We start from the raw sequence: 23,412 nt of genomic DNA on the forward strand, positions 1-23,412 counted from the left end.
AAACGGAACTCGTTCTCCATACAACAAAGTAAGAGTTAATTTGGGACAAAATATATCGATGTTTTATTGCCGATATATTCGCTATTAAACTTAGTGTTAACAAATATTTCTTATGGTAGTGTTTTGGGTAATAAATTTCAGTAACACATTGTTTTTTGTTGTTTTAATAAGTATATCGCTAATATTTCATCTAACTCAGCTCATTTGTGAACCCTTATCATAATATAACAAAGTGCATCAATGGCAGTTAACCAAGTTGACTATGTACAATATTTTTTTTGCTGCAGGACTGATGGCCAATGGGGTTAGAAGGTTCTCGAATGTCGTCCGCGGAGCGGGAGACGAGCCGTCGGTAGGCCTTCAATAAGATGGAGCGACGACCTGGTTAAGATCGCTGAATTGCGTTGGATGCGGAAAGCACAAGACTGGTCTGCGTGGAGAGCCTTGGGCGAGGCCTAAGTCCAGCAGTGGACGTCTTTCGGCTGACATGATGAATCGAATCTACTCTCGATTCTGAGTATTTCTGAGCAAAGTGCTTTCCGGTTTTCAGTTATATTAAAAATTAACACCTTGCATAAAAAAAAACTTTCAGCCTTTAAAATATAACGAAGGTCTGGCTGTCGTGGGCTCTTGGTCCGTAAGGCAAAATAACAACAAGCAGGAGACAGAGAAGTTATAAAGCGTTTTTAAGTTATTTCACTCATTAAAGTGACAAAATAATGATTTTTACGTGCGTATAAGACAATCAGTGATTAAGTTAATTAACACGATTCGTCTGATGAAACAAATTTAAAATTGTTTTTAGCGTTTTTTTAAATATTTGGAAAATTATTCAAATTATTCAAAATAACCGGATATCCGGATACTGAGATTTCAAATATCCGAAATATCCGGATAATAAAAAGTTACCGGATAGTGCAAGCCCTAAGCGAGATTCTAATTATCCTATGGGAACGTTACATGCTTACCGATACACTGGGAACTTCAACTTTATAGCAGTCCATTTACTTATAGTAAAACGTTTAGAGTGTTGCTCAAGTTCAAAGTAGGTATTCTTTTGATCAAAATAAAATCAGGTGATTTGAATTTGAATTGTGGCTGAGAAATAATTCCATACAATGATCAGTGTTCACTTACATTGTACGTCAAGCGCGGGACCACATTTTGAATAATAAAACCGAAGGAAAACCATAGACACATGAGTATTCAGTAGGTAAAACTAATCCAACTAGCCCGCGATACGTCGACGAAGAATTTGTCCATCGCCACCCTGTGAGTACTATGTAATTTCCCAGTGTAAAAGTATGCAAGATATGAAGCATCTATGCAACAAACTTCATCCAAACCCTTTGATTCATCCAAATCTTTCTTGTTTGTAATATTAATAGGATGAGGATAGGATATAATTAATTTTAAAACTCCGCCGGTGGACCTGTGCCGGCGTTTGGCGTATTGCTCAAATATGTAAGGAATTCTGAATATAATCCCAACGCGATTCTGAACGGCAGTTTCGATGAATAATCAAGGCACGTCTCAATCCTGCGCGTGAGAATCTCAAGACAAAGGTTCTAAGCCCTGCACAAAGTTTCTTCACCGGGCTCCCATTTTCCTTCTGTTTTTAAAGAAAGCAAATAATCGACTCAAAAAGTTCACTTGGTCTTTCTATTTGAACAAGTGCCTTTCTCTTTAAAGTGGGCCACGGTAGGGATGTCTAACAGTTTCTCAGTTGTTGTTTTTTGTTTATATATTTATGTTTATTAAGTTTTAAAAGGTGTTAAATTTAATAGTTTTTAATATCCAACACAATGTCAATTGTTATGGGAATAAATTGAATTGAATTGTCCATTAAAAATAACTTTCATGAGCATCAGATTTTATTTTTTTGATCGCTGCTCCGATATTTTCTTAAGCATAAGCTTTTTTTCTTAACGGGACCCTCTGTCTACTAGTTCCACGGCTGTTGTGGTGTGTTCTTTATTTAAGAATAATTTAAAAATATCAATATTTAGCTAACAAGAACCTTCTTGGTCAATCCCTCCTCGAGATTTAAACAACGATCACTTTTCTTCCCAATACAGCAAGACCAACCCAGTGACATCCCTAACAGCTGTATCGAATGTACACACACACCCTGATTAAACACGATGGTAGTATTGCCTCTGAATTACACACACATACATGTTTATCTGAACACAGCCAAGAGAGGTTCGAGATAAAGCCAGGATGCATCGTGTCTGGCGCATCGTTCAACATAATTTAATTTGTGTTCAGCCCTATCATTATTCATAAAGATTTAGGAGCGCAGAAATTGATTTAATTTTATATTATCTGCGTGTAAGAATGTTGCGTGGAAGATGTGTTAAGTACCAAGAACGCTAATACAGTCCGAAAGCGAAGTCCTACTCAAAGTTTTATGCCTTTTGTCATAGCGTGACTAGCAAGTTTTGTCTTGGCACAAGCGATGTAAAACAAACTTTGTTTTGGCAACCCCGAAAATCCAGCGTTCACGAGCAGCTTTGCAATTCAAATCGAATGGTGACAAAAGTAAATCAGGGTGTTCACATTCGCAAGAATACGCGAATCGCAAAGGTTCTCTTTCTTTTCAAAATATCTATCGAAGTTTGACGTGCGCACGAACCTCGAACCGTTGACAAAATATCGAGGGGTTCATCTGCACGGTTCATCTGCACTGAGTCCCTGATGTCCGCAAACAAAATTTCAGTGTATTTGTGCCCGCGGTTACATACTTCTAACAGATATTTTTTAATGCGTAATATGTGTTGCCAATCCTAATTTAATTTAATTGCCACCACTCTCTTGTCACTCTATAATTGAAATTCAGCCATTTTATGAAATGACCAGCCATATTGAGATCTGACCACGACGTGTATATTATTTGCCGAGTAGAGCTATAAACAGCAGGGCTACTACGAAATTCAAAAATCGAATATCGTATCGTACCGTCCCTCTCACTCTCGTATTAAATAATAAGCGTCGGCAGGACGGTACGATATATACGAACTTCGATTTTCGAATTTCGTAGTAGCCCTACAGACTTGTTCAATCCGCCTAGACCCGTGTTAAAACTAAAGCCCTAGCTTCATTGTGGGATTTAGTGTTCAGCGATGAAATGTAATATTGTCTGGAGAGCTATAACCACTCGTGCAATAATGAATCCTTTACGAATGAAACTTTAGTACCTATTCTGTTTCATCTTTTGCTAAGCTTTTATTTGATTTGCAATTTTCGTATACATGCAGTTGAGTTACTTGTTTTTAAATTGCAATCGAATTTCACTCGCTTCTTATGGTTAAATTGACTTGAAATTTGTAACGAATTACTATCTGAATAAAATTATAAATACACCCCTGATATTGTCATTTTAAAGTTTAATATTTCAAAACGGCTGAACCGATTCTATTGAGACTTAGCTAAAAACCATTTTGATTAAACTAGTTTTCGATTAAAAACTACCGCGTTAAAATCGATCCATCCGTTTGGGAGCTATGTATGTATGTAAACTCTTTATTGCACATAAAAATAAAAATACAAATACACAGAGAGGAGAACAAAGGCGAGCTTATCCCTAAAAGGGATCTCTTCCAGCTAACCTAGTTAGGAAAAAACATTTGGTTATATAGAGGATAAGCAGACAGTGAAAATTACGTGCGGTAAAACAGAAATACTCAAAAGAGATAAAATAAATACAACATTATTTACATTAAAACTAACATAAAACAAAAGAAATATAACAAACAATTACAAAAGCGAAACAGTCTCATCTCAGTGGCAGCTATGATGCCACATACAGACATACAAAGTAGTCGAACTTTTAGCTTCCCTCTTTTACTCTTTGAGCGTCGAGTAGAATTTGGATCTGTTTATATCCTCTTAACAATATAGAAATATAAATATTTTATTCGCTCTTAGCAAAGTACAGAAAACACAATAAACTACATTGAAAAAAAAAACAATTTAAACACCGCCCCTCTCGATATGAAATCTACAACAGTCTCATATCTCAATAGTTAATTCTTACTTAATTTTTGAACTGCACTTAGTAACATTAAGCCTTTCTTTCTTTATTTTACAAGATTATTGTGTTTATTACTGTCACGAAAGCTAAATAAGCTAGGTCTCCGACAGGGACATAATCACAACTACAATTTCATGTTGAACCCAATACGACCCCAAAATGTGTTGTCTTTGCGGGGCAAAGCATCTGTGAAATGGCCTATCCATAAAACGACACACCAATTTAATAATTTAACCTAACCTGATCAAATTATAAAAAAATACTTTCTGCCTAGTTTTTTGCGTCGTACTTTTCTTGGCAATGACGGTCTTTCCGTAAGCGCTGGTAGTATAAAAAAGTGATAATTATGTAAAAGAGCCCTCGGCCTACTTACAGAACGTTTACGTTACGTTACGGTTACGTTTTGCTTTTGATTTTTGTTCATTTGATAAAAAAAAGCAAAGTGCAGCAAAGCTCTGCTTCTAAGCATACTGTACTGTCAAACCATTTGATTCCTGAGCCACAGTAGAACGTTCTCATAGTAAATGTTACAATAAATTCCCTTGACAAGCAATGCAATGCCACTATGACTTATTCTACGTAAAGGTTCCACAGTGGGATACAATTCAGTTGGTTTGATAACACGCAATGTGGTGTCGTTTTATATACCTACCTTAGTATTTGATTCTATTACTTGCCGTAGCAATAGAAATACGCTGTATGTATACATACATTTCAGCCCTCTATCTTTGACAACTTTTTAAATACATACATCCCTGCGACAGACAGGCGGACAGAGTAGCGTCAGTGTTCCGTTTGTCATCCTTCGGGTACAACCCTATAAAAACAGACAAAGATTCGGACGCTTCTCAGCCGCATCAGGTTGAACACGAAAGCCTTAATCATTTTACTGGCTGCAGGCAACAAACCCTATAATTTAGTTTGCAGCTCAGATGACGTCACAACACCATCTGGCTGCAATTTTAGCGTTTTTAGGGTTCCGTACCTAAAGGGTAAAAACGGAACCCTATTACTAAGACTCCACTGTCCGTCTGTTTGTCTGTCGCCAGGCACTGTTATAGCTAGACAGTTGACATTTTCACAGTATAACAAAAAATACTAAAAACAGAATAAAATAAATATTTAAGTAGGGCTCCCATACAACAAACATGTTTTTTTGCCGTTTTTAGCTTATGTCTAATGTTGTAAAGATGGTACGGAATCCTTCGTGCGCGAGTCCGACTCGCACTTTGCCTCAACCTCAACCTCGGTACCTCAGACAATACTTAGATAGTTTGATACCTGTTTTAGTGCAACAGCTCGTCGGAAACTGGTTTTAGACTTTAATTTAGGTTGCCTGCTCGCTACTACAGCGACACAGTCAATGGCTTGTGTATCTTTATATGAATTCAGAAGAATGTGGAAGGCATAAAGTACTTATGACAGGAGATGGTAACGAGCGCTGTCCCGTCGGTTAAAACGAGCCGAGTGCGAATCGGACTCTGATATTATATTCCGTACAAATAAGCCTAATAATTATTATATTTTATACTAGCCGTTATTCGCGACTCGTTTATCGCTATCCCGCGGGTTCTAAGCAATACAATACAATACAAATATTATATATTGCACACCATAAAGCAGTACAAAAAAACTTATAACATAAACACTTAGATTCGGGGACAATTTTCCGGGATAAAAACTATCCTACGTCCTTTTCCGGGGCTCAAACTATCTGTATACCGAATTTCATCCAAATCGGTTCAGTGGTTTAGACGTGAAGAGGTCACAAACAAACAGACTTAGAAACCTTCGCTTTTATAACATTAATGGGATTTTAAAATTTAAATTTTGTCAAAAGTCAGCGGTCTTATGTCTATTGGAATTTTGTTATATGTAATAAATATATTTTTTCCTGACATAATTAAAAACATTCTGCTGACGTTCCTCAAATTCAATTATTTTTGGCCAAGCCTCTAACACTTATTTATTTGTAAAACTTGTAAAGCTCTCACGGGTATCCTGCCAAGGGGCAATACCCCCGGCCCGCCAAGTGACATCCGCTTAGTGGGCGGAAACACGAAATTTCATGCCTTTTTTTAATTCCCGTCACATAGCACCATTAACTTTTGCAATCTTCCCACGCTAAGAATCCAGATTTTATCTGAGGACCAAGATAAATAAATATTCGGACCCAGATAATTTTATTATTTTTATCCATGGGGAACCATCTTTGCCTCGAGAAGGTAATGGACAGTACCTATTTGGCGATATTGTGGAATTTAAAAACATTCTTTTGGCTAACTTAAAGAAAACGGCCAAGTGGGAGTCGGACTCGCGCACCGAGGGTTTCTACCAATTTGTAGGTACGAGTATGCCAAAATATTATTGGCAGTCCTGTTTCTCAGGTCATTTTATATTGGTTGGTTTGGACTTGAAACCAATAATTTAACTGTTTCCGAATTTTTCAACCGAGTTTAACTTATGAATTATGATATACTTACTCGTAAGTACTTAGTATTTTCAACCGTTACATAGGTACGTGAGTAAAACGCTCGTACTAACAAAATAATTATATTTTTATCGATCAAATAGAAATCCATTTGAGTGTGATATAAAGTTGAACCAAAAAATTTATTGATTTTGATTCACCCATTCTCACCGAACAGGTCAATTTTCTTTAAATCCAAACGCTAAAAGCGCTACTATTTCGTTTCACGTAATTTAACGTCTTACACAAACAAATCGTTTCTAATTTTTCATACGATAAAATGAACGTTTGTAGCGTTGATTTTGAAGATTAATTAGGTATAAGAAAAAAAGCCTGTATCATTTTCAAGAGATGGTGAGGGGCCGGCCAAAAGATGCCTCATAGTCGGGGTTGGTGACCTCTTACGTCATGCAGCCCATGGTTTTTGTTCCATAACACAATTTCCTTCTCATTGGTCGTCTTCATTACGTAATCAGAAGTTGATTGAAGTTGGTTGTTGAACTTATGAAGCATCTATGATAACGTAGCTATATAAACGTTGCTGGGGGACTACTACATACTAAATCGAAGTTCGTATCGTACCGTCTACCGTCCCTCTCACTCTTGTATTGAATAACATAAGCGTCAGCGGGATGGCAAGAGACAAATTTCGAATTTTGCACTGCGTGATGTAGGGCCTGATTTCCTATCCAAAATTTTTATGATATTTTTGGGTAAATAAACAGTTTTTGCGGCGTTTTTTGTTCATCACTACCGTTTCGGCAAGTAGTATATAAAAAGATCTCAGGGTATTTTTTAAAAACTAAATACAATACCAAATAGGCATGTACCATTTTTTTATCCTTTTTTTGGCTGCAGCTGAAAATCAGCATTGCTGCTCAGCTCAGCCTTGCTGAGCTGCCAGGCCTTTCGGCTAGCTATAAGTTTACTTAATTAAACAATAAGTTATGTACCTGATGTATGTTACCTACCTACAAGTTAATGTATATTGCCGAAAAAACATTTTCTTTCTTTCAATGCTAAATCAAAATTCTTGCGACTTGTCCTTCATTTGTAAATAAACTCACAACTCCTCCTACAAAAAAAGGTATTTTAAATTCTTTTGAGCACTTTTTAGATAAAGTTTCTACATTGAAAAATAAAAAAACAATATAACCTAACCAATAAAAAGTTGGAAAACCCCCGATTTTGTCACTTCAAAGTTCAATATCTCAAAAAAGGCTGAACTGATTTTGATGAAACATGTCTGAGAACCATCGCTAGAAAACCTGATTTCAAATTTAAAAAAAACCGCATTCAAATCGGTCCAACCATTTAAGAGCTACGGTAAGGAGCTACGGAGATAGACACACACACAGACACACATAGCGGTCAGACTTATGACACCCTCTTTTTGCGTCCCAACCACTTAATTACCTGAATACATTGTAAGCAATGCTATTTGACATATAATAATAAACTGCCAGCAATTATAATGAATGTTCAGAGGAAAAAACATCGTCAATTGCTACCTTGTAATTATAGTTCAGTGTAGCGAAAAACGCAAAGCAAATTGTTGCCAGAACAATTTATAACTGATTCTATAGCGTTGAAAATTATAGACAAGGCAAAGTAAAAAGATAATATTGTGAATAGGGTTGCCAGATTACAAAATTTAAAAGTCCGGAGAAAAAGCCTGATTTCCTTAAATTACTCGAAAGTGAATTAGGTACTTATACAGTTAAAAAAGTCACATTATACTTCTCTGTCTGTCTACAGATTTCCTCACGACGTTTCCCTTTACCGTAAAGCTCGCGGTAAATTTTAAATGTAATTCCTCTGTTTTGTAAATTTTTATTAAAAAAAATAAACTATTCTATTTCATTGAAAATTAAGGAATCCCTGATATTTATCTATAAATTCCGACTTTATGTACGTAATCCTGTAAAAAGTCTAAAAATCCTGAGATTTTATGACCAATAATAAGATTATGATAACCCTGAACGCGAGTCAATATTCTTCTACATAATTATGAGGCTATGCGAAATATCTCGATACCAGTTGGTACATTGCTTTAACGTGTTTAATATCAGCGTCCACATACATTGCAATTAAAAGGGGCTACTCCTTGTCGTCAATACTCCTTCGCACCTCCACACTTTTTTGCTATTAGGATTCCTTTCCCAGCTGTTCGTTTAGCACTGCGGATAAATGGGAAAATATCCCAGTAGTCCACACTGACCATATTCCCAGTCATCATCATCATCATCCCAGCCTATATACGTCCCACTGCTGGGCACAGGCCTCCTCTCAGAACAAGAGGGCTTGGGCCATAGTTCCCACGCGGGCCCAGTGCGGATTGGGAACTTCACACACACCATTGAATTGCTTCGCAGGTTTGTGCAGGTTTCCTCACGATGTTTTCCTTCACCGCATAGCTCGTGGTAAATTTCAAATGTAATTCCGCACATGAATTTCGAAAAACTCAGAGGTACGAGCCGGGGTTTGAACCCACGACCCTCTGCTTGAGAGGCGATAGGTCAAACCACTAGGCCACCACGGCTTATTCCCAGTAGCATCCATTAATTTCGTGAGATGTTTAGGGGAAGCAGGGAGTCGAGTCAAATCTCATCCAATCCCACGTCGAGAATAGAGGTAGCAGTAAATATTTTTTCGCAAAAAACAGTGTGAAATTAAGAAAATCATGTTTCTCCGCTAAATAACAATATTTATCGTGTTTATGCAGACGCTACAAAGTAAAACGGGAGTTCCAAAACTTAACTTTTTGCTGAATCAAGGGTGGTTGAGGCGAATCTCACAGCATCTCGGCGAAGAGGGAACAGGGTCTGTTGTGAATTAGTTTAAAAAGAGCTTTAGAAGGTGATCATACCTACATAAATATCACAATAGATAAAATAGGTAAGTATGTAATCCATTTTTTTACACATGACTAGATGTTTGGAAAATATGCATGAAATCCAAGTTAATTAATAATGATAGCAAAAAGGAAAAAAATATTCTGACCTCTGTTGACGTTAACCCTTAACTACCTACGTCATGTTTCAGAAACACAACCACCTATGAGCGGTCTAGAAATTAAGTTTAAATTTAATAAAAAAGTATTAAATAAAATTTTAACAGTCTATGCTATTTATTTGCAATAAACATTACAAAATAAATCAATAGATTTTTTCATAAACTTAATTACTTACCCGAAGGGGATATGAGATATAGGAACATAATATAAAGATTACTATTAAAGTTTCATCAAATTGAATGATCAACTAAGTTATTTAACTGATTTAATTTTACAGGGACATTTTATTTTTATAAAATTGGAAACCCTCAAAACAACCATTTTTGTCGGCAATCGATAATAATTTTTCGAACATTCGAGACAAATTAGTATCTTGCATTCAATGATGACACTTATTTTAACTACCTTTTGTGACTGTGTTATTAGGAGGCATGTTTTAATAAAAAAAATTTTTTTTTTTAATTATATTAAAAATGTTAACAAATAAAACACACAACCACCTGCGTTCGGTCTGGGAGACCACGTATGAATATTACGCAACCACCTACCTACGGTCTCTGAGACCGTTGTCGCCAGTATTGTGCTCACTAATTCAAAGGAATACACATCCAAACTTGTCGACCACATGGAGGCCATTGATTGGCCCCCAGGAAAAGGTACAAGGTCACTAGAAGTTTGTGCGCCGCGATTGCATCGAATTATTATCATTTTTGAATCTGCTAAGGTCTGAGAGACCGCACGTAGGTGGTTAAGGGTTAATATTGACATAAGATATGCAATACTAGGTTAAATTCTTTACCATTGATTAGATATACCATCCAAATAAACGTTTCGAGTATTTGCAGAGACGGGAGTGTAGCCACTTGACACCAATAACATTGAAAAATCCTTAGGCAAAGCTTACAAACATGTGAGTCAGTACAGGACACAGTTTGAAGAACTTCGGAGTCACAAAAATTCGCTTTCCAAATATCTATTTGTGTTGATATGCTGGCAAAAGTAAATACAGCTAAAGAAAAGTTACCTAATGACTAATTTATACCTACTCGTATATAACCGTGACTCAAAATCACAGGTTTTTCTGGATCTATTTGCGTTAAAAGGTAAATACAGCTAAAGAAAAGTTACCTCATGATGAATCTCAATATAAAACCGTAACATCCTGACAGACAACGTATGTACATTCTAAGTCATAAGAGCTAGAGACTTGACACTTTATAGACATTTCTTGAGCGTCTATGAACTAAGATATATTTCGAATTCCTTTCGAGAGAAGGCACGGGATAAAGCTAGTGACTAACATTTAATAAAAGTAGGTATTCCCTTTTTTTCCTGGATTTTTTTAGTCTTCATGTGCCTCTTTGACGTAATCAGATCATTGACCACACCCGATGATGACTCAACTACCGACAGGATTGAACCTGCGATTAAAGGTAGAAGATTTTTTCATTCGTTTTCTTTTAGTAGCTTGTCCACAATGATTACATCATCATTGCTTAATTTATGTAAAACATTTTCAAATTTATCATTTTGTGCGTTTGTAGAATCTTTTTTTTTAATTTCAGGGGCTTCTTTTACTCTGTGATTTAATCAATTCCCGTAGGTTAGATTAAAATAAAAATGCTCATTTAGTAAGACTGCTCATTATTAAACACTTTGATTGATCAAGTTTTCATTGAAGGAACAATTTAAATTAGTGGCATATCTATTTATCTACTCGTATCTACAAATCGCACTCCTAGACCAAATGTTGATATACTCAAAATATCATTTTGATTTAGACTTTATTAAATTTCTAGAAGGTCTAAATTCAAATGGTTAGTTTGTGTTGCACTTTTAATCTAGGGATGCGATGTTTGATTGTTGCATCCATTGTACAATAGGAAAAGGATTTTAAAGTGTCTATTTAATCAAATCTTACATACCCACATTTTCGTCTTTAAAGCTCCATCAACGACTAGTCCAAGGTCTCTATGTCAATATGCAGTACAAATGCAAACATGCCATGCATTATTTAAAGAGCTCAATAACTAGAATCCAAACTTACGATTCATTGAATAACAATAGAAGGCATATAAGGAAGTGTCGATGTCGGTGCGTTTGTCGCTTCATCTGACTGGGTATGGAGTCACGTTCTCTCGTAAGTGTTTAGAAAAAGTTCTAAGCCAAGTGGTCTGTACTATCAATGGTTTTTTTTTCGTCCGATTTTAGTTTCGAGTGTGACTTACCTGTTTAATATCCTGTTGTTGACAGGATATCAATTTTGTTTTCTTTGTATTCCGCAAATCAGGATAAAAGTGAAATAACTTCACATTGTCCTCTTTTTTATCCTCAATAGTCCATAATTACGATACATTGAGGCAAAATCGTGCGATTAAGATTTACATTGGGCGTCTCGATCGATATATACCCTCGTGAAATCCATGCGCCGCAATGAACCCGCAATGAATGAATTTTTCCCGCATGTGTAAACTGGGCTATACCCATTTTAAATATCCAACGGTTTTTCAAACCAACATCCCGTTGGCAACAATCCCGCTTGTAATTTTTTAACGTAACGTGACATTAAGCATTCTGTGATCTGGTCCGGAACGGGGCAGAGACCGTGACTCGCCAGCCCTTCGTGCCCTATGGGAGAAAGAAGGGTGCGATACTTAAGCTGCAGGTGTCTTGGTTATTTGTATTTTAATTAAGTTTGTTGGTTTGTACTAAGTAAGACTGTGTTGTTTGAATATTTCTGGATAATGTGGTCTTTTTTATATTCCGGAAAAACATCTGACGGTATCTTCGGAGTTCGGTCCCTTTGCGTGAAATCTGCTGGTGGTGTGATTTTCTAAAGGAACCTGTCCGCGGATTCATTGCTGGATTGTCATAACTTGTCTTGTTTGATCTTAGGCGTCACCCAAGCGGAGTCAGGTGTATTGTCGTCGGTCAATGTTAAAGTAAAAGCAAAAATAACGCCAAAAATACCAGACTCCATAACTAACTAACAGATTGGAGTCAGATTATGATTGTCTGCCGAGCGAGCGCTGCAATGAGTTTGTAGAGGGTTCGTTTAGGTTTAGAGAAATACTCTCGTATAGAGGCTTTCTGTCTACTATGACTATACCGTATAGTATATATATGTATAGTATACCCTCGTCAGTCGTCCTCTGCCGGGCATCCAGCCATCGGTGTACTGAATAGGAAATAAGCTATTTCGCACGGATGAAGTTTATAAATCCCAACATTTCGATTCCATAACAAGTCTCATGGTCACGGATATCCCTTGGCAAATAAGAAATAGCGTAGGGGCGTTTGTTCTTATGTTTACGTTTTTGGAAAACCACCATGCATTTGATCGAGTGAAAGTATTGAAAGGGGCCTTATATTGCACCAGAATATACTTAAAACTTATAAGTTCCAGCATAAATCACCAATTTCAATTTGGATATTTAAAATTCAGCAGTGATCGGCAAAAAGCATCGCGAAGAATCTGTAATTTGGGCATTCCTTGCAAATAACAGCCACCTTATGCCACTTAAATTTGTCTGCACGAGATGTATCGGGTATCGATAGTTTGTTGATTGGTTCTGAAATGCTTATAAGGTATTTGGAAGCAAAATTATTATCTTTTTGGGTTCAACCAACAAGCTTTCTTTTAGTTTCATTCATATCAGGATTGATTTTGACATTGAAGGAGTAACAATAGAATCAATGTACCGTTAAAAATAAATCGCGACCTTTAAGTGTAGGTACCTTACAGTTGTGAATTTTTTATCTATTTTTTTCTAGTTTATTTTAGTATTCCACTTCTGGGCAAAGGCCTTTTAGGCCTTTAAAATTCGCGGTAGGGCGCAATGTCGGGCCAGGCCTTTTCATGCGTACCGAAATCGTCCTGCCATCTATTTCTTGGTCTGTGGGAGCCCACCTCTCTGGGTCTGGGTACATCCAGACACAGCCCAGTCCCATTTCTTCTATTTACCTAATAAAAGTAATAATATTTAAACTTTATCCTCTATTGTATTATTATGATTTTGGTATACCAATCACAGTTTCACAGGGCCCCGATTCTTTGAAACGCATTCAAGGGGCCCAAGCCAGTTCTGTACCTACCTAGTACCTACCAGAAATCAGATTTGAGCTAACTAACTGCTTGAAAATGATAAACCTCCTGTACCTATCTTATTTGCTTGTATTAGTTTATACTTCCACTCCTGCGTAACCCTAAAACAGTCATGACACATAACAACAGACCAGTTAGATCATTCTGTTGAATCTAAATAAAGATTTTCAATCTTACATCTATGCATTTAACATACAATACTGAGCAACTTCTCGTATCGCGTGATATGATATAGCGTGATTCGATTTTTTATAAGTTTATTGTGATCGATTGCTTGGTAAAGAATGCGTGGAATGTACGGGCTACCTAATTTTAAAAGGTATAATTAAAATAGTTGAAAGTAGATTCAAAGATTTAGAAAAAACTATACGAATATCAGATGGATTGTTAACGAAAAGGGTTGATCGAAATTGACTTGAATAATATAATTAAAGCACTTAAGTTCTATAATGGGACCCTTTTTATACAAAATGGTATTTATTTTCTATTCCACACTTTTCTTTGTGTTTTAAAAGTAAAGATATATACATAATTATTTATGAATTAATAAAAACATTGCTGTGGAAAGGGTTGTAAATTTCAATTACACAAGAGATGAAACAAACAGCTGAATTATTTTCAAACCTTTTATAGCTATTTATAAGTGAAATCCTACTTAATTATAGTAAAGCAGAAGTTTGAAAAGATGTTTGGATATTAGTTATAATCAATTTAGATGGAATGTTTGAATAGATATAGTTTTACTGGTTTATTTCCCTGGGAAAGATATAGGATAGTTGTCATACTGAAAAACTGCTTAATTCCAGCGGGATGTCAATTCTTTACCTAATTACATAATCATTGGCTTGACTGTATCTCAAGTCCCAACATAATTCAGTTACACTTACTACTACATCTACACTGAGTGAAAAATCTCGTTCTCGAAACCTGAAAATTGTTTCGTAAACGACAAAATCTAGTAAATTCTGGGACAATGTTCACATAGTTTAACTAACTAGTTAAACAGTTCTGTTTGAAAAGTTTATTTACTAAGCATAGTGTGTGATTACAACTCGTGTTTTAATTGCCAGACATTCAAATTGCATGTATTACTAGAATATTGAGTCATTGTAAACACGTGATTGTTTAATTATATAATAGAACCTGGGCGACCGAGCTTTGCTCGGGCTAAAACTCAATAATAAGCGTTTTTTTTTGTATTAAATGATATTGTAACGGATAACTCACGTCTTAAACCGAGTTGGCTGGCTGCCGCAACACGCACACTACGCGCCACCGCGCGCGTCACCCGCGCCCGCGCGGCAGTCGCGGGCTCCTGACTTCCTGAGAAGAAGGGCTACGAATTAGCCCGAAACATGTCGAGCTAAACTCGGTTTAAGACGTGAGTTATCCGCTACAATATCATTTAATATGAGTGAGTCTCACGGTAGTTTCATGTTCGTTTTTTTTGTTTTCTTTTTTTATATATAAGAGGGGGAAAACGAGCAACCTGATAGGAGGCAATCACCGCCGCCCATGGACACCTGTCAACACGAGGGGTATCACAGGTGCGTTGCCGAACCTTTGTGAGACTGATAGGTTCGTTTTCCCAGAGATAAGACCAAGCTAGATCGATTTGTCATCCCCGAAAACCCCCACATACCAAATTTCATCGAAATCGTTGGAGCCGTTTCCGAGATCCCCGAAATATATATACAAGACGACCAGATGGCCTAGTGGTTAGAGAACCTGACTACGAAGCTTGAGGTCCCGGGTTCGATTCCCGTGTCGGGGCAGATATTTGTATGAAAATACGAATGTTTGTTCTCGGGTCTTGGGTGTTTACTATGTATTTAAGTATGTATCTATCTATATAATTATATTTTATCCGTTGCTAAGTACCCATAACACAAGCTTTGCTAAGCTTACTTTGGGACTAGGTCAATTGGTGTGAAGTGTCCCGTGATATTTATTATTATTATTATTAAGACTGCTCGTTTAAAGGTTTAGATTTTTTAATAGAACTTCATAAGTTATGTAAAAACAACAAGTAATTCCTGTAATATATAATATATATGGTTTTCTTTATATATATATCGATCTTTTGTTTTCTTTTCTTTTTCTTTCTCATCTTAATATTCAGTGAACTAATTATGTTTTAATAGCCACACAGTCAAATTGTATGTAATCGTAATGTATATATAGTTTGCTAATGTCGTTCAGAAATCGGAACAAAAGATCGGTTTTCTTTTTCTTTCTCATTTGAATCTTCAGGGAACGAAGAACGACTCGTCTCGAGCGAGATTAACATTTTCTGTTGTAATTCTTTTTGTAACTCATTACCTCCTTCGCTCCTATTCTGAAGCTCCCGAGTGCAGAGGCAACCTAATGGTCCATTTACAACCCATTGACCCCTGCACATGCAAGCCCGGGCATCGGCCCCTGATAACTGTCGGCTTCCTTATTCCCCGATAACAAACAACAGGGCTTTATGCATTCAGTTTAACGTGTAATACGTCACTTACGTCGGGTTACGCCAAGTTACGCCGCGTACAGCGCGTGCGAGCTTTTGTGTAATTCCGGGTCAACCCACGGGTTGGACGTTGGACTATTAAGCGGGGTGTCCACTGCGGACGAGGCCACGAAAGGGCTTGTTTTAATTCGCTTTAATCCGTCTTATCTATTTAGGTATATAAATCAGAAGCAATGGGCCTAAAAAAATCGAATTAGTCCATGAATTAAGTAGATTAGGTATCAAAAAATGGTTGTATGTACCTTGTTTTGCCTAAAAACTTTTTGCCTATTTTCGGGTTGCCTAATTTTAGATAAACTAATATTAGGTGCTTAATGTTAGGGCTAATTTTACCAAATTTTCAATTTTAGTCAAAGTCATTTTGTATACAACTTAACTTACTTTACATAATTTAGTTTCGCCTAATTTTAAATTACCTAATTTTCAATTTGTATAAACTTATTTCGTATACTGTTTGACTGACATAATTATTTTTCGTCTAAAATTATACGTCTAACGTAAGTTCGGTTCTGGCGCTTCGCTAGCCGCAACCGCGGCACGCTCGCTCTGCTCGCGCGCTGTTGTGATCGCAGTTCTAATCTTAGTAAAAATGTTATTCGGCTAAGTAATTTAGTTAAAATAAGAATGGACCAAGTGAGTTTAAAATAAAATAATATTCGACAAAAAAGAGTTATGAAAATGATCATTTAGGAAAAAAAAAAATCTACAAAATAATAATTATGAATAATGAAATTATACAAATTTACTTAAGACAAACAATTCATTATAGTAACAGTTGCTAGACAAACTGAAATTAGGCAAATTTTTAGACAAGACAAGGGAATACCTCAAAAATATTACACCTATTTTTTTATATAAAAAAAAAACATTTAATTTGGAAAACAGGTTTATGAATCTAACAAAAACAATATGAAGATACTCGTATAGCTAGTTAGTGCCGCGTGACGTCACCTGATGCGACACTTTTTAGCACGGCGTATCGTCACGGCCCCCTACTCCTGGGGGCCTACCATGATCTTTTCATAAACGATCCAAACGCAGAGCAGTTCAATCTAGGCACCTAAACTGAATCGTCGAAATTGGTACCACGACGTTTATTTCTCAGAGTTGAGTCTCAATGGTTTACAAGTGAATGAAAGACCGATATTGTCTCTGGTCCGAAACTGAAACGCTAAGTCGCGAAAGGGATGCCGATGCCGCTATATGCAAACCAAATATTGTACATTAAAACCTCTTTATTTTGTAAAACCATAACTCTATGTCATTCCGTGTTCTTAGCAACCGTTGTGTTGATTACAAATAAAATGTTTACGCTGTCACTAATCCACGATTCTATTTTCTCACTGAAAAATTAGTTTTATCAATGAGGAGTTCAGAAGCACAATGTCCTATGAAAAGTTATAAAACTTGAATAAAAGTTTAAAAGTTCTTGAAATTTAAAAATATAAAACACTTAAAATTCCAAAAGAATTGACAGAATGAGTAACTTATACTGAATCGCTAAATTTGACACTGAAGCGATTCAATTCCCACTCAAGTTAAGCGTCATGGTATGAAAACCGCTTGAAGTGAGTGAATGAAAATGTCTGTATCGCTGTCGCTGAACCGTGCTTGAACTGAATCGCAAAAGTAACGTCGTGGTACGAAATAGCGATGCAGTTCAGTTTAGAGCCTAAACTGAATCGTATTAAGAGAGCGTGGTAGGCCCCCTGAACTAGAACGCGCTTCGTCTTTGTCATTTTTTTGTTTGATTGACAAAAGAAACAGTACGTGTTCAATATTTTCTGATTACATAATTGACGGAATGAATAGAAAAGTATTTTTTATCCCTAGAAACTACCTAATTGCCGTATGTATGCAAGCAAAGCCTTCAGAACAGCTGAAGCTAGGGTTACCATATCTCTGGATTTGACCTGAGATCTCAGGATTTTGAGACTTCTCAGGATTCCTGCCGGATATTGGAAATCTCGTGAAATCTCCGGACTTTTAGAATTTTCAATAAAATAGACAATTTTGTCAAACCATCAACTTTGGACATACTAATTGCACAAATAAAATCAACTGAGATCACAATAATATCGATACTTATAACAATTGTATTGATCTATATAAGTATGTTTATCCGTTGCCTAGTACTCATAGTACAAGCTTTGCTTAGTTTGGGACTAGGTCAATTGGTGTCAAGTATCTCATGATATTTATTATTATTTAATTGTTAATTACGTTTGAGAAAAAACCTGTGAAAATTGCGACAAATTCTCAAGATTTTTTGATGGAATTCAGGCTTTTTTCTGGACTTTTCTTTTGAATTTTTCATCTGGTAACCCTAGCTGAAGTCACCTATTTGACAATTTTTTGTCGTATATTTGTAATTGACAGGTCTTAGCTAGTAGTTTTTTTTAAATCAGTTGCAAACGCAGTTGAATAATAATACGGTGAAATTACATTGTTATACGATATTTACCTAAGTTATAATAATTTACAACAGGTTTACATACAACATAGGTACCGTACATCATAAAACGATGTCGTAACAATTCTCCGACGGGAAAATGTTCAAATATTAATCGGGAATTCGTTCCAAGAAGTAATCCAGTTAAGAATGACGAATTCGCACGTAAAGTCGTGTCTAACTGCAGTTCGAAAGAAATTGTTTCATACTGAGTCATGAGCTGGTGGGAAACTTGATCGAGCGATATTGCTTAAGCGCCCTTTTTTGACAAAATAATGGGAACACAGAAACCTATATGTTTATATAGGTTATATGTATGTTTTATTTTTTCAAAACGACCGGGTTCGATTCCCGTAATGAGTAAAAGTTTACTTTTAAATGTATGAATGCAGATTTTCTTGTTACTAAAATCGATGACATGGTTCCTGAGAACAGATCATCGTATGTCTTATAGTTTCAGACTTTCCCATACTGACCGAACTAAATGGGCCACCCTGTATATTTATATACATAAAAATAGTCATATACGTACCGATGTATTTTAAAAATTCAAGCAAGTAAATACGTTTTATCGAACGGAAAACAGCTTTATAATGTTCATGCAGCCGTAAAAATATTGAATTGTTTCATTTTGGAGTTCTGACAGTAGAAATCAAACATGTAAGTAGGTAAATAAGATTACGTCTCTTTTTGACATTGGAGCATTGGAGAGAGAAGCACTGAGCCTAAGTACAACTTAGCATATTTAAAAATGTCATTGGACTTGTTGTTTTAGGGGTCCGTATCAAAAAAGGAACTTAGATAGGATCACTTCCTTGTACATTTGTCTGTAGGTACGTTTTATTAAAGCGTTATGTATGTTTTTGGAAACGTCATAATATGATTTACACGAAAAATTAAAAATTTTGAACAAATTAAGTGAAATTATGAAAACTTTAATGCTTGGCTTGCTAAGTGGTTGTTAATATTTTAACAAGATAAATCAGTTAATTCTTTACCATATAGATAAAATAAAATAAAACTGAAATAATCTTTTTTAAACTATCTTTAAAACACGGCGGGTTGGCAGTCTTATGACTCAAATCTTTTTCTTGTCAATTAAAGTAACAACGAAAATCACCTAAAACATGGTCAATGGCCGATTTCACACTTCTGTAGTGTAGATCTTAATTGAGTTCACGCGAATAAAAAACATAATGTTCTGAAAGCTTATTGCCATATTAAAACCGTGGAACACAAACCCTATAGGGTACTTATATTAATATACTAGGGTACCTACCTACTTCCCATTGACTTGACATGGAACTGTGATATTTGGAAAAAAAGAAAAACTCCACGAAACAAGCAAAGGAATAGATCCGAAAATCACTGAACTGCCGAAAATAACTTTGATTTTTATACAAAACTAGCCGTTACCCGCAACTCCGTCCGCGCAGAATTCATTTATCGCTATCCCGTGGGAACTATGCAATTTTCCGGGATAAAAACTATCCTAGGTCTTTCTCCGGGACTCAAAGTATATGTATACCTAATTTCATCTAAATCGGTTAAGTGGTTTAGACGTGATTGTGTAACAAACATCCAAACCTCCAAACATCGAAACATTATAAGAAACTTTTAAATTTATAATATGATTAGGATTAGTGAGATTACTTATCAAGTACTGACTTTTTGCTTGCAAATATTTCCACGGAACCTTCAAAGCACGAACCAGACTCGCCCTTAGCCAGTTTTTTTTTATTGCACGGCTTATTCCATCCGAGCTCGAGCCGCTATTCTTTTATACACAAACACGTAAGCAAGAACGTGTGCGAGTAAGAACCAGGCATGCCGAATGGAGGTTGTTCACACTAACGGTACCGCGGCCGCCTGTTGGTAAACACTAGTTTACATACAGAAACAGCACGAATCAAATTATTATGTGTTTACGTTGTTTGTACACACACCTGAATACGTAATATCAGTAACATGCGTTATATGTATGTACTAACATACAATCGAGTGTAACATTTAAAAATAATTTGGCGGAGTCAGCTACAGGATGTTCTTTTTACAAGCTTTCATTTAATGTGTAAATGTTGCGAATCGAATATCATCTTGCAATCTTACATTGGATTTATTTGTGATTTGGTACGGATATTTAGTTACAAAGACAATGCAATAGTCAGCAAAGAAAGTACACGAAGAATTTTTTTTTTGACAGAAACTCATTCGATATGCTAGCTGTTGCCCGCCACTTCGTTTGCCAAGAATTCATTTATCGCGATCTCCTGGGAACTATGTAATTTTTCGGCATAAAAAGTATCCTTTATGTTAATCCAGGTTATAAACTAAAAGTGCGCTCAATTTCATCTAAAATCGTTTAGCCGTTTTTGCGCGATGGAACAGTAACGAATATCCAAATGTGCAAACATCCAAATTTTCGCATTTGTAATATTAGTAAAACTTATATAGTGCTATTAATGTAAATAAGAGTACAATGAGACTCTCAAACATAATAATATTAGTAACAATAAAACACAACATCACGCCGTGTTTCGGACCGATTCGTGATCTTTTGTCACAGTAGACCTCGACTGAAACTCTTATATTTGTGAGATTTTATTTAAATTTGAATGTTGGTTTAAATATTTTTTTTTTTATTAAAAACTACCTTAACTAATATGTACTATAAGAGAACCTAATTTAAAGAAAATTAAGAAAGAAAGAAAGAAGAAACAGCGAGGCGGGTTAAAAAACTAATTCATAGACCAGTGTCATTATAAGCGTTGCCAAATCACTATTAACGTGTCTGTAGGTAAACATTAATATCAAATATGCCAAAGTTCCATACATGCTCAACAATCAAATACCAAGTCGACACGTAACTTGATATTTTTTGAGCGCAAAACAAAACAAGCATTAATTTTAAGTCATACCATTAATTAAAATCCGCGTACGGACTTAAATTACGATTTGTTCGTAATCATTATTTGCGTACGATTCGAGGAAAGGACGAAATGTTGTGCCAGAAGCCAAATCGCAGATTATTCAAATATGGGTCTTATTTGGATCAGTATGTAAACCATTTTCATTTGTTAGTTAACAGTAAGGGTACAGAAAGAAAAGGATTAATTTCGTATTGATTCTAAGAACGTCGATCATTACTTTTTATTTTATTTTAACACTTGAAGAAGTTTACAGTAAATGTAATATTTAGTTTTTCGAAATTAAATCTAATTTAAATAATTCTTCATTATTTTTTCCGTAGTATTTTATTCAATGGAAATAAATACAAATATGTAGTTTATATAATATAATCTAATCCTACATACATACATACATACATATAATCACGCCTCTTTCCCGTAGGGGTAGGCAGAGACCACTTCTTTCCACTTGCTACGATCCTTACATACTTGTTTCGCTTCGTCCACTTTCATTATTCCCTAAATCTAAAATCATAATTATTTGCGTAAAGAAACTTTAGTGACGTTTCTGTCAAGTAAAGTTAAAAAAAAGAAGCCATCACATAAAAACACTCCCAAATTTTACCATTTCAATGACCGTGCCGTCTTAATGTCCTTTTAATTATATGACATCGAGCGAGATCCTTATTTTTTACTGAAACCTTTTTATTGCATCCGAAGGTTTCCAATTACGTCGTTGACTCCTAAAAAACGAGAAGATCTAATGCCAGAGAGGGACGGAGTGCGCAAATAAAAACCTGTTCCTAGTGTGGCTGACACTAAAGTAAAATAAACAAAAAGCAAAAAACCTCGCCCGAGTACGAAACGTATTTATTGAGGCTTGGACGGCTACCTGGCTTACGCATTTTACAATGTTGCATATTAAAAGGAACCTGAGTTCTCTTAACAATAAAATGGATGCGGTTTGCTCGGTAAACCGGTGTTATGTTTTTAGGTTATGTTTTGTGTTTGTAATGAGTTTTTGAAATTCGTTCAAGTAAAAAATGGTACTGGATGGCGGATTTTAGTTTTTCAAGCTGAGTCGTGGCATGTCTTTTAAATATAAAATTCCTACGTGTAAATATTTGCCAGGGAATTAAGGGCAAAAACAATATATATACTTTTTTTCTTTGAGAAGTCACGAAAAAAAATAGCTTGCGGGGTGACGGCGAAAACGTCGCAATATAATAAGTATAATCGGGGGACATTTGACACCAATTGACCTAGTCCCAAACTAAGCAAAGCTTGTACTATGGATACTAGTCAACGGATGAACATACTTATATAGATAAATACAAACTTAAATACATATTAAACATCCAAGACCCGAGAACAAACATTCGTATCATTCATACAAATATCTGCCCCGGCCGGGAATCGAACCCGGGACCTCAAGCTTTGTAGTCAGGTGCTCTAACCACTAGGCCATCCAGTTGCCGAACATTAAAAACATATATTAAAAATAAGTGTTTACCTACCTATATTCCTATAAAAAAAGTTAAGATAATAATAATACCAATATTTATAACACACTGATAAACCAGGTATTTATTTATAATTATCAGCTGTTTTGTAAAAGAGTTATTTCCGATCTAATATAACTACCTATATAATTCTTGGAACATGCAGATTCCGAATATTTTAGTTGACAAACGATATTTAAATCGTAATCTTACCATAGATCGCTCGTTTTGATAAATTTTGCATTAGCATGTTTAGGAACAAAAAAGTTGAATGTATTTGTTTTTCTACTAATTCAGATTAGCGACGTAGCCTGAGACTATAATCCAATTGGTCTTGACTTTGCTTTCATTTTTAGGTTGGTTCCATGACTGAATTAGATATAAATGTTAGTAATTATAATGTAAATATT

General features: G+C 35.7%; 1 protein-coding gene across 1 annotated transcript in view; it reads left to right on the forward strand.

Annotated features, from left to right (window-relative positions):
* Positions 1–23,412, forward strand: part of LOC141435730 (uncharacterized) — an 80,803-nt gene that overhangs the window by 56,261 nt on the left and 1,130 nt on the right. The window lies entirely within an intron of this gene.

Source organism: Choristoneura fumiferana, chromosome 15 (assembly GCF_025370935.1).
Source record: "Choristoneura fumiferana chromosome 15, NRCan_CFum_1, whole genome shotgun sequence".
NCBI classification, from domain to species: Eukaryota; Metazoa; Arthropoda; class Insecta; order Lepidoptera; family Tortricidae; genus Choristoneura; species Choristoneura fumiferana.